Below are 10,320 nucleotides of genomic sequence, written 5' to 3' on the forward strand. Positions count from 1 at the left end.
GTGAAACTACTCACATGAATAAGGGCTGTAAAATCCAGCCCTAAGTTTATATTACATGCATGCACCTTAACAGGAGTGGTTCATCTTTATTAACCACTATCCACTTTATGCTGGAATTTGTAGAAGATCTAATTCTTGTTGCTGGGAAAGAGTTGAAATTTTCTAGGAGCCGGTAGGTAATGTCACTGAGGACAGCACTAGCTGCTTGCTAAATTTGGCTTTCACCACTTTCCCAGGCCATTCTTGTATTTGTCTGCATGGGCTTCCATGTTGAGTGCTTGCACTAATATTCAAAGATAGTGGTAACTGCAGCATTATGAAAAGCTCGGAGGAGTGAATTGGCTAGAGATCATAAATCCAAGAAGGAAATGCTGCGAAGAAAGAAGATTTCACAGACCAAAGTCATCTCACATTGACACAACGCAGATAAAGCTTAACTGATGCAGTAAAACTCAAAAAGTAAAATGAAACAATTACAGACTGATGGAATGATGCAGGGATGCTATATAGCAACCCCTTCACAAGGGATGTCACTCAGACACTGTAGTTGGGAGGGATTGGAATAAAGGGTATTTTACTTTTATATCTAGTCTCCAGCTGGAGCATGCCCAGCAGGGCCACAGGGGCATGACCTCCTCGGCCCAGAGAGTAGAGTTAACCCTCGCGGTACCAGTGCACCCTATCACAAGGCCAGACCAGAATAGTTTAGTAACATTATTTCCATTTAACCTGGACCAGAGCTTTCTGTCTGCAAAGACTCAAACAAGCAACATCAGGCTGTAAAATCTGTGACAGGGATCCCACTTAGAGACATAACAACAAAAATAGCAAAGGAAGGTTGAAATGATTCTTCAACACATGTAAGATGGGATTTTCAAAAGCAGTCAGCGATGGCCTAACTGCTCAGTGATAAATCTCCCGCTGACGTCAGTGGTAGCAGAGTTAGGTCAATGCTGAGCACCGTAGAAAATCCCTTCTATAACATTTTCTGAAAGCTCTATATGGGTTGAAGAATTCCATCCCCCATCATTATAATCTTCCTCTGCTGCTGCTTTTGCTGTGTCCCTCAGCTGCAGTCTCTCTTTTAATGTTCGGGATTGCTACTGTTAATAATTTAAAGCAATAAATAATAATAGGATCATTGTTGGAAGGATGCTGCAGAAAATAACACAGTAGTAGCCAGCAAGCTCTCTTCCCTCAATGAATAAAGTTTATAACAAGGAAGCAAGTTAGGGTTAAAATAGGCAGAAACCAAAATAAGCCCCTCTGGAGGTTCAGTCAAGACCTATCACCCCACAGGTAGAGCCCATTCTCAGATATGTAGCTCAACCAACCAGCTTATAGTCCTTTTCCTAAGAACCTGTGCAAGGTGAGAAGGAAACTAAACTGAAGTTAACCCCTTGTTCACCAAAAAGCAGGTAGTACCCATTCACAAGCATAATTTCAGCTTTGTGGGTGAGATACTTTGGGGTTTAAATTGATTCAACTATCTTATCATCAGGACAGGCGGGATATCTGAGGGATATTCATTGTTCTCTGCTAGATTTTCCTGCAGTTGAAGGATCAAGAGGCTTCCTTTAGATTCAGACTGCTGCCTGCAAAGATCTTTTGTAAGCACACAGTGTAGTCTTATTCCAGCCTCAGTAGCTACATTTTTCCCTGTGGAAAAACTGATCCATCTGTGCAGAAAAATTATATTCAGACAACTATGAGCAGCTCAGAAGCAAAAGATTTGTTGTCACGCTTCCTGGGAAGAAATTGAGGGATTTCCTGTGGCAGTCTGGAGATACAGAGACAGTCTCCCTATATTAGAAATTAAAGCTATTAGAACTGGAGAAGTAGTGGGGCAGCAAATATTTATGAACATAGCCCCTTTTCTCAGTGCAGTTTGTTCATCAAGTAGAGTATTAATAAATATAGTATGATTGCACTTAAAAATATTCTGCAGTTGCCACCACTACTAGTCGTCATAACCCAGGTGTCCTGTTTTCTGCTGAATCATCCCTGGAAATAGAACCTCCAACCAGGAAACACCTGTCTACCAGGAGGCCCATGTTGATTTAGAAAGTAGAAAAGACCATTTGGCTGGCAGTGTCAGGGAAGAGAAGGGAAAATATCTTCTTAATCTTAAAGTAAGAGAAGTGTGAGGAGAGAATTTTAAAGCCATCTAAAATGGGGGACAAAGATAGCAAGGAGGATACATGGGAGGGTAAAAAATAGAGAGATTTCTGTATAATCCAGAATACTTTATAGAAGAGAACTCTGATTTTAGTTTTGGGGTTTTGCTGGTTTCTTTACGTCAATGTACACTAGCTATGTGTGGTTGTGTTTTGTTTTTTTAATCAAACTTAAAGCTTTGTTTTTTATAAGTGTAAAATGAGGAACCCAACAGGGTGTATGCTGGCACTTGGAAGCGGTTGATAGGCCAGGCATGGCCCTGACCCAGGACAAAGTTATTCTGAGGAATGTAGTTTGGAGGGACTGATGACAGGCCTAGTGCAGGGGCTGTGACTGAGGGCTAGTGTTTGCAGGACTACATAATGCAAGCTCTTTGTTCAGCTGGTAGGAGATAAGGGCTGCAGTAGGAACTCTCTGTGACAGATTGACAATTTCCTGCAATACCCTGAATGAAGTTTATTGAATTACGTTAAACCTTATCGAATTAGGTTTACTGCCTTTGGGGTCCACTGCATTAAAAATGCAATTACTTGTGTGTTGTTGAGGGATCTTGTGTTTGTCCATAGGAAAGGTAAATAAGAGAACAGCAGGGAATGATTAGGCAAATTTCACTCAGGTTATAACATCTCCAGAGAAACACCACCCCCTGGAAAAGTTTGAATACACTAGTTCAAACTGGATTCTTCAAGGACCAACAGACAATGAAAGGATTTTTGGATAATAGTCTGGTTTTAAACTGGCTCATGGTCTCCTTCCTGACCAAGCAAACAGAAGCATCTCTGGTTCATAGAAGGCCCCAGTCCTCAGGGTGGGGTTGGAAGCACTTGACCTACTGAGAGCTCATAAAACTGTATGCTTGTTCTGAGCTGAACCTTTATTCCAGGTCACAATGCCACATAACAACTTTGACGCCCAAAATGTCTTATTTCAATCTTGTAACCTAGAGCTCAGTTTTGTCCACACTGACCTGAGCTGCAGCAAGAACAGACTTTGTAATATGTGATCCCTTACTAGGGCAAAATCAGTCTTAGTGTAAGTATTATCCCACGGGAGTCAATGGAAGTACATACGGTGATATTTGATCCATCTTCCTGTCTGTGGTGAGTCCCCACAATACATTATCTGGTGCTTTATTCAGTGTACTTCTAAATGGAGTTTACACTACTTCCCTTGAAGGGTTATTGTGAAGTACGTGATCTAAAATTACTGGCAATTACCTGCAGCCTTTATAGATACTCCTGGGGTGAAATCCCGATCCCACTTAGTCAAAGGCAAAATTCGAATTGATTTCAGTGGGCCAGGATTTCACCTGTGGTGTATTTTCCCTCTTGACTCTGACATTTCTCTTTCCTCTCCTTCCCTCAACTTTTAATCCTGGCTGATCACCGAAATGATGCAGTTACTCCGGTTACCTAAGGCTGAAAGGCACTGTATAATGGCAAATACATTATAGCTTCAATTCAACCTGTACAGAAATTTTCTGTTTGTCTTGCCTCCTGCTGCTCTCGTCTCTGCTTAGGTTGCTCCTAGACAAAGGCTCAAACTAAAAACCTCACGTTCTAACCCCTGGGAACTGTGTGCTTGCATTGCAGAGATGCATACAATCTCTACATCCAATCTCACCCCCAGCAATTTTTATTTTAGGTAAGGTCTGAAATTAGAAGACATCTGTAACTGTCAGCTATCCACAGGATCTATCCTATGCCCCAGAGTTTAAACACTCCCTGGGATGAACTCCTTCAGTGGTCCAGACTCTCTCAGGGATCCCACCCTTTCTTAAGGGTAGACGATGCAGCCTTAGCACCTCCAAGACTGAGTCTGTGCACTAGGGGCTCTGCCCAGTGAGTCCGACTGAGGGCTTGTCTACATTTAAAATACACCAGCGGTGCCACTGTCGTGCTTCAGTGTAGACATTAGCTATGCTGCTGGGAAGGGATTTAAAATGGCAAAAAAAATTCATACTTTATGTGCATAATGTTTTCCTTTTGTTATCTAATAGCTACAAGGAGTGCGTTATCATAAATGCACCGATTAAAGCTTTGGCATTTATAAACAAACTAATGCTTGCCCGGGTAAGAGGTATTTGAAAACTACCTAGTGTACATCTTAGAGCACACCTCTAAGTTGTCCTATTTACAACAGTAACAAAAACAAACATAGCTGACCAGGGGAAAGGCTTCTTTTTTTGCATTTTCATTGAATGCTGCTAATAAGCTGTCTTGATGGGTCTTGCTGTAGGTCTCCATTTCACAGCTCAGACTCTCCCTGTCTTGAATTAGAGAGACAACATGGGTGAGGTAATATCTTTTATTGCACCAACTTCCGTTTGTGCGAGAGACAAGATATTACCTCCTCCATCTTGTCTCTCTAATATCCTGGGACCAATATGGCTACAACAACCCCGTCTCGCATTGTCAGTCCTGGCCCAATCTTTAGATTTGCAGTTGATAAGGAGAAGCAGGGTGACCTGCAGCAGTGTAAAGTGCCCTGATTTTATTTTAAACTCCTTCTTCAGATATTCAGAATCAAACACATTCACCAATGAATCCAATGGGGATTGTCCAGCATTCCTGGTGAAAAGAGCTGAAGCTTACAGCTGGAAGCCTTGCTTACAATATACTAGAACTGGTAATAGCCCGTTACTATTGGCTACTTCTCAAAGTGTACCAGCCAAGAGGCTCTTCTTTCTCTTTCATGTGTTTAGCATTGTAAGATAACTGCATTGTATTTGCAAGACCAATGCTCCAACTGACTTCAGTGACAGCAAGTTTGGGCTTAATGTGTAAAAGATTGTTTTGTTTTTCTCTGTTAAATTGTACAATATATGATAGCTGTGTAGGAATTAGCCAGGTCATCACTGTAATTCTGTCAAAAGGTATTGAGACATCTTCATGCACAGAAGGAAGTGACAGAGCAGCCATCACAAACCTTCCTAACTGACAGCATCCCTAAAATAACCTTTTTAAATGATGAAAAATTGGGTTTAGAGATGGAGTTTTTCATTGAGAAAGCTTGTCATAAAACAAAAAAATTATATTGTCTGTCATAAATATAAAGGGAAGGGTAAACCCCTTTGAAATCCCTCCTGGCCAGGGGAAAGCTCCTCTCACCTGTAAAGGGTTAAGAAGCTAAAGGTAACCTCGCTGGCACCTGACCAAAATGACCAATGAGGAGACAAGATACTTTCAAAAGCTGGGAGGAGGGAGAGAAACAAAGGGTCTGGGTCTGTCTGTAGTCGTCTTGGCCGGGGACAGAACAGGAATGGAGTCTTAGAACTTTTAGTAAGTAATCTAGCTAGGTATGTGTTAGATTATGATTTCTTTAAATGGCTGAGAAAAGAATTGTGCTGAATAGAATAACTATTTCTGTCTGTGTATCTTTTTTGTAACTTAAGGTTTTGCCTAGAGGGGTTCTCTATGTTTTTGAATCTAACTACCCTGTAAGATATATACCATCCTGATTTTACAGGGGGGATTTCTTTATTTCTATTTACTTCTATTTTTTATTAAAAGTCTTCTTGTAAAACACTGAATGCTTTTTCATTGTTCTCAGATCCAAGGGTTTGGGTTTGTGGTCACCTATGCAAATTGGTGAGGCTTTTTATCCAACATTTCCCAGGAAAGGGGGGGTGCAAGTGTTGGGAGGATTGTTCATTGTTCTTAAGATCCAAGGGTCTGGGTCTGTAGTCACCTAGGCAAATTGGTGAGGCTTTTTACCAAACCTTGTCCAGGAAGTGGGGTGCAAGGTTTTGGGAAGTATTTTGGGGGGAAGGACGTGTCCAAACAGCTCTTCCCCAGTAACCAGTATTAGTTTGGTGGTGGTAGCGGCCATTCCAAGGATAACGGGGGTAATATTTTGTACCTTGGGGAAGTTTTGACCTAAGCTGGTAAAGATAAGCTTAGGAGGTTTTTCATGCAGGTCCCCACATCTGTACCCTAGAGTTCAGAGTGGGGGAGGAACCGTGACATGGTGGCACAGTGGTGGGATTAACCTGAAATCATTTTGAGATCCAGTTGAGATTTTTTGAACTAGAAATACAGATTTTAAAAAGGAATTTTTAGGAAGTCCAGAAGGCAGCTTTGAAACTGAAAGCAGCTTGGTTTCTCTCTGCTTTGTGGCCAAGCAGAGACAAAAGGGAATTATCTTGTGAATTGCAGGTTTTCTTTGCCTGGAGGCAGGGTACTTAACTCCTGCAGGGAAATTCACAGTCTTCCAACCCAGAGGTTTTTTTTTCTTTTCTTCCTAAAAGTAAATAGGGGGTGTGTGCTCTACCCATTTGCCTGGAGACAAAAGTGGCAGGGGTTTTTTTAGGATTTTGATTTTTTTTTGTTTTACAAGGAGCACAGGTTTGAAAAGAAATTTTTTTTTTCCTTTGGGCTGGGTAAGCAGGTTCCCAAGTAGTTCGAGGTTTTTTGCTTTAATTTGGGCCCAGAGCAGAGACAAGGGAATTGTCTTTTTCTGTAGGCTGACAATCACTATCAGAGAATAGGTATTCTATTCCAGCACAGCAAAATTTTACAGCCAAGTTTTGTTTGTTTATTTCTAAACCTCGGGTGTAAAGTTAGTTAAAAACAGAGAGGTTAGAATGGCCAAATCCTCGGCTCGACTACAGCTGGAATTAGCCAAATTTCAGGCTGAGGAAAAACAAAGGGAACATGAAAGACAGATAGAACTCATGCGGCTGGAGAAGGAGGTACAGGAGGCTGCCCACAAGAGGGAAATGGAGGCGAGGAAGCATGTGGAGGAGATGGAGAGGATAAAGGCCCAGCAGAATATACCAACAAACCCTAGCAATCCTTCTCCAGGTACCACTTCCCATCCCAGAAGGTTCCCCACCTACAAGGCAGGTGATGATACTGAGGCCTTCTTAGAAAACTTCGAAAGGGCCTGCCTTGGGTACAACATCTCTACTGACCAATACATGGTAGAGCTGAGGCCGCAGCTCAGTGGACCCTTAGCTGAGGTGGCAGCTGAAATGCCTAAAGAACATATGAACAAGTATGAACTGTTTAAATCCAAGGCGAGAGTCAGAATGGGGATAACACCCGAGCAGTCTCGTCGGAGGTTCCGAGCCCTAAGGTGGAAACCAGACATGTCATTTACCCGACATGCCTACCACATTGTGAAACATTGGGATGCCTGGATATCAGGAGCAAGTGTTGAATCTCCAGTAAATTTGCCCTTCCTAATGCAAATGGAACAATTCTTAGAGGGTGTTCCTGAGGAAATAGAAAGATACATCCTAGATGGGAAACCCAAAACTGTAATTGAGGCAGGAGAGATTGGAGCCAGATGGGTGGAGGTGGCAGAGAAGAAGAAAACTGGTCGCAGTTGGAGCGGAGACCAGAAGGGACCACCCCAGACCACACCCTATTACCGGGGGCCGCCCAAAGCCCCACCTACCTCCCAAAGAACCCTCCAGACCCCTTATCGTCCCACCACCCCGTTCTCCAGCAACCCTCCTCGCCCCAGTGACCCGTCAGCTGGACGATGTTTTAAGTGTAACGAGCTGGGGCATGTAAAGGCCAACTGCCCCAAGAACCCCAACAGATTACAGTTCATTGCACCGGAATCACACCAGAGGTCCACAGGCCCAGATACCTCCCAGATACCCTTGGAGCGGAGGGAAACTGTGAGTGTGGGTGGGAAGAAGGTCACCGCGTGGAGGGACACCGGAGCACAAGTGTCAGCTATCCATGCTTCCTTAGTGGACCCCAATTTAATCAACCCAGAGATCCAAGTAACGATTCAACCCTTCAAGTCCAACTCTTTCAATTTGCCTACAGCCAAGTTGCCTGTCCAGTACAAGGGCTGGTCAGGAATGTGGACTTTTGCAGTCTATGATGATTATCCCATCCCCATGCTGTTGGGGGAAGACTTGGCCAATCATGTGAAGCAGGCCAAGAGGGTGGGAATGGTCACCCGCAACCAGGCTAAACAAGCCGTGAGGCCTAGCTCTGTTCCGGAAACTTCTATCAGGACCCAGTCAGAGGTGATGGACCTGGACCCCAGGCCAATGTCTGCAACAGCAGTAGTGGATCCAGTCCCAGAGACCCAGACGGAACCAGTCCCAGAACCGGAACCAGCCGAACAACCAACACCAGACCCCGTGTCAGCACTGAATCCAGTACTTGCAACCTCAACACCAGAGGGCCCCACCGAACCTGAACTGGCAGCAGCCGATAACCCTACACAAGAGGCTCAGCCGGAGCCTGAATCCCAACATAGTACACCAGCGGAGAGCGGTTCACAGTCAACAGAAACAGCTCCATCCCCTATATCGCTTCCAGAGGGACCAAGCCTAGGTCCACAATCCCATGAGGAACTGATGTCTCCAGCATCAAGGAAACAGTTCCAGACCGAACAGGAAGCAGATGAAAGCCTCCAGAGAGCTTGGACGGCGGCACGGAGCAACCCACCGCCTCTCAGCTCTTCTAATCGATCCAGGTTTGTTGTAGAAAGAGGACTTTTATACAAGGAAACTCTTTCTGGGGGACACCAGGAAGACTGGCATCCTCAGAGACAGTTGGTAGTTCCAACTAAATACCGGGCCAAGCTCTTGAGCTTAGCCCATGATCACCCTAGTGGCCATGCTGGGGTGAACAGGACCAAAGACCGTTTGGGGGGGTCATTCCACTGGGAGGGAATGGGCAAGGATGTTTCTACCTATGTCCAGTCTTGTGAGGTGTGCCAAAGAGTGGGAAAACCCCAAGACCAGGTCAAAGCTCCTCTCCAGCCACTCCCCATCATTGAAGTTCCATTTCAGCGAGTAGCTGTGGATATTCTGGGTCCTTTTCCGAAAAAGACACCCAGAGGAAAGCAGTACATACTGACTTTCATGGATTTTGCCACCCGATGGCCGGAAGCAGTAGCTCTAAGCAACACCAGGGCTAAAAGTGTGTGCCAGGCACTAGCAGACATTTTTGCCAGGGTAGGTTGGCCCTCCGACATCCTCACAGATGCAGGGACTAATTTCCTGGCAGGAACTATGAAAAACCTTTGGGAAGCTCATGGGGTAAATCACTTGGTTGCCACTCCTTACCATCATCAAACAAATGGCATGGTGGAGAAGTTTAATGGAACTTTGGGGGCCATGATACGTAAATTCGTAAATGAGCACTCCAATGATTGGGACCTAGTGTTGCAGCAGTTGCTCTTTGCCTACAGAGCTGTACCACATCCCAGTTTAGGGTTTTCCCCATTTGAACTTGTATATGGCCGTGAGGTTAAGGGGCCATTGCAGTTGGTGAAGCAGCAATGGGAGGGATTTACACCTTCTCCAGGAACTAACATTCTGGACTTTGTAACCAACCTACAAAACACCCTCCGAACCTCTTTAGCCCTTGCTAGAGAAAACTTACAGGATGCTCAAAAAGAGCAAAAAGCCTGGTATGATAAACATGCCAGAGAGCGTTCCTTCAAAGTAGGAGACCAGGTCATGGTCTTAAAGGCGCTCCAGGCCCATAAAATGGAAGCATCGTGGGAAGGGCCATTCGTGGTCCAGGAGCGCCTGGGAGCTGTTAATTATCTCATAGCATTCCCCACCTCCAACCGAAAGCCTAAGGTGTATCATATTAATTCTCTAAAGCCCTTTTATTCCAGAGAATTAAAGGTTTGTCAGTTTACAGCCCAGGGAGGAGACGACGCTGAGTGGCCTGAAGGTGTCTACTACGAAGGGAAATGTGCTGGTGGTGTGGAAGAGGTGAACCTCTCCATGACCCTTGGGCGTATGCCGCGACAGCAGATCCAGGAGCTGTGCACTAGCTACGCGCCAACGTTCTCAGCCACCCCAGGACTGACTGAACGGGCATACCACTCCATTGACACAGGTAATGCTCACCCAATTAGGGTCCAACCTTACCGGGTGTCTCCTCAAGCTAAAACTGCTATAGAACGGGAGATCCAGGATATGTTACAGATGGGTGTAATCCGCCCCTCTGAAAGTGCATGGGCATCTCCAGTGGTTCTAGTTCCCAAACCAGATGGGGAAATACGTTTTTGCGTGGACTACTGTAAGCTAAATGCTGTAACTCGCCCAGACAACTATCCCATGCCACGCACAGATGAACTATTAGAGAAACTGGGAAGGGCCCAGTTCATCTCTACCTTGGACTTAACCAAGGGGTACTGGCAGGTACCGCT

This window comes from Lepidochelys olivacea (assembly GCF_965140295.1).
Source record: "Lepidochelys olivacea isolate rLepOli2 genome assembly, chromosome: 2".
NCBI lineage: Eukaryota > Metazoa > Chordata > Testudines > Cheloniidae > Lepidochelys > Lepidochelys olivacea.